Here is a 3,470-nt window from a genome sequence, read left to right as displayed (position 1 = left end):
ATATATATAGGTATGTACATCTATAGCTATATATATATTCATACATGATATATATATATAAATATAAATATATAATATACAAATATATATATATATATATCTATAATTTATATATACATATACATATTTATATATATATATATATATATATGTGGGTGTGTGTGTGTATATATATTTTTTTATTTATACACTCACATAAACACACACACACACACACACACATACATATACATATATATATATTAAATACACTCACATACTCTTACACATACACTTATAGATACATAGTTTTCGGATGATAGATAAATAGATAGATACAGGTGTAAGTACTTTGGCATATTAAGGTGTAGCTTCTAATGTATGCGTATACTTACAGCTGTGTAGGTAGGCTTACATATAAAAGTATGGGTGTTTGTACATCAGTGTCAGCCCGTATCTCTCTTTCACCTCCCACTCTCTTTACATATATATATATATATATATATATATATATATAGAGAGAGAGAGAGAGAGAGAGAGAGAGAGAGAGAGAGAGAGGTATGGAAATGGTTATACATACATGTACACATACACTCACATACACACACAAACATATATATATATATATACGTATAGATACACCCAAACCTACTCAAACTCTCACACAAATATGTACATAGATATACACGTACGTATGTATGTATAAATATATATATATATACATATAAATGTGTGTGTGTGTGTGTGTGTGTGTGTGTGTGCGTGTGTGTGCGTGTGTCTGTTGTGCGCGTGCTTGTTCGTATATGAGTGCGCATATACGTAAACATGTGGGTATGTACGTTTATATAATATATATATGCTTATGAATGTATGTGTGCCTACATATATATGTGTGTGTGTGTATACAAGCAAATACATACATACATACATACATACATACATAAATACACACGCGCACGCGCACAGACACATTCAGTGACAAAAAAAAAAAGAATTTTCCACAATATATGCAGCTACACATATAGACAGGCACGTAGTTTAACATTGATAAAGGAATCGTACAATTATTGCATACATTCGTATACTTCAACATATGTCTTTCGCTCTTTCCTCCCTTTTCTCTCCTTCGCCAACCCCTACGTCAGCGACATAAGCACATACATCATGTGTGTGTGTGTACACGGGTGTATATGTATATATGTATGCATCTATGTATGTAAGTTTCATTAATTTAGAGTGAATTTTGATCGGCCGCCTACTTTGTTGGAAGATTGTGGCGGAAAGCATCTTATTTTGTTCATTATCCTTTAAGTCTCAAGGTCTTGCAGATTTCCATAGTCCCAGATACTGTGACCATTTGTAATGTATGAATTACGGGTTTGCGTTCTGCCCCCAGCGACCCATATTCAGCTATACTTTGCTCCAAATGGGTTGCTATGTATCTTGTTGCTCTAATGATAATGAGTATGAAGTTGAAAGTGTATTTTGGGTACCAGATTTACAAACTCCTCATACATAATGTCCTCCATAGATGTCCTCTTTCTCTTGTATTTTTCAAAACACATTGGTATATGTATGTATGTATGTATGTATGTATGTATGTATTATGTATGGCAAATAACAAAAAGCAAAAAAGCCCAAGGGACGTTCACAGTTAATACTCTTAAGTCAATGCTTATAGAAGGACGGAAAGTTATAGAGTAAAAGTTGTGACGTTTCGGATATTGTCCTTCGTCAGATACAAGACAAAATTCTTTGAGAAACTGAGAAAAGAAAGAAGAGCAGAAGAAGAGAGACAGCAAAATAAGAGAAGAGAGACAGCAAAATAACGCACGCAATTTGGTTCATATGTTCGAACATAGGCGAAAGTAAATTAGGTGAAAATTGAAGTTTTCACGCATGCGTCATAACGCCAACCATTTTGAATGAAAGCATGCAACAAAATAGGACGTAGCAAGTTAGTAGACAGAACGAACAGTTTTGATTGGTTAATGCAAATCTTTTGTTGTCATGATGTGACTTCATTTGTATGCCGGTAGGATACATGTAAATATGGAACGGAGCCGATTCACTCTAAAGAGAAAGCAACAAGATCCGCACGTGCATACATAGTAAGGGGGGAAGCCAGACGATTAGATGAACACTAGTAGGCAACTGGTACTTAATTTATCGACCCCGAAAGGATGAAAGGCAAAGTCGGTCTCGACGGAATTTGAACTCAGAACGTAAAGACAGGAAATACCGCTAAGCATTTCACCCGGCGTGCTAACGTTTCTGCCATCTCGCCGCCCTGCTAGCCATAAATATTGACACGTTCGTAATGTTAGAGGAAGTTGTTCGCGATATTCATATACGACGGCGCTAGATTATCGGATCCGTTCGGTCTTTGTTAATCCTTTATATAGTTATTATTTTAAACAAAGTAGAATATGGTGATATAGGATTACATAGAAACGAAAGGCTTTCCGTAATACATAAACAAATAAGGACTAGATTATTTAAAGAATCGCGCTGAGGATGTCTTAGTTTATTCAATCAATTTAAACTTAAAATTATAACGTATACATATATAAAAAGAACTGCATATGACGCCCTCTGGCTAAGGCCATTAACACAAAGGAGATAATTATTCCCTCACAACAAATCGGGATTAAGAATTCGAACTTGAAAGTAAGGAATACGAGGAAGAAGATCCATAGAGTTAGCTTATTTAGATTTTTTACGAAGTTCTTACAATTTGTAGTTGGTAGTAATCATGTATAGCAATACTTCATTCTTGACGTGTTTGCGTCCTTGTAAGGTAGCGGTTCGGCAACAGAGACCGACAGAATAAGAACCAGGCTTTAAAAATTAAGTACTGGAATCGTCTAAAGATTATTCAAAGCGGTGCCTCAGCATGGCTGCATTCAGATGACCGAAACAAGTAAAAGATAAAAGAAAGATCCCATAAACACTTACTATACGATATTTCAACACATACACAGCATGCAAAATAAAGATTCCAAACAGCCTCCGGCAGTCATTAACCTCATAATCAACATTATCAGTAGGCTTGTCTCTAAAACCAATTTACTGCTTCTGCTCTCCAGCAACACTATTGCCGCCATCATCACCAGCAGCATCGATTGGCCAAAACTGGAGAGCTTGAGCCACCACACTTGCCTTCCTAGAAACAGCAGTTAAATCTCATATCAAGTTTCACTGTTTTAAAGAATGGAAGAATTCATATATATATATATATATATATAAATTTAAGGAATGGAGTGAACGCATGTTATAACTGCATACTTTATTCCGACATATGTTTCGAAGAATTACAAATTATGCGATCCATAAAGTATGCAGTTATAACATGCGTTCATTCCATTCCTTAAATTTATATATACTCAAATACCCAAAATATCAAGGAGTTTCTGCCTCACAAACAGGAATTACACCACAGTTATTTTGTGATCTTTGGTACCCTGGTTTCTATTAACCCATTTATTCTA

The sequence above is a fragment of the Octopus bimaculoides genome, chromosome 6 (assembly GCF_001194135.2).
Source record: "Octopus bimaculoides isolate UCB-OBI-ISO-001 chromosome 6, ASM119413v2, whole genome shotgun sequence".
NCBI lineage: Eukaryota > Metazoa > Mollusca > Cephalopoda > Octopoda > Octopodidae > Octopus > Octopus bimaculoides.
This window is presented reverse-complemented; position numbering follows the sequence as displayed.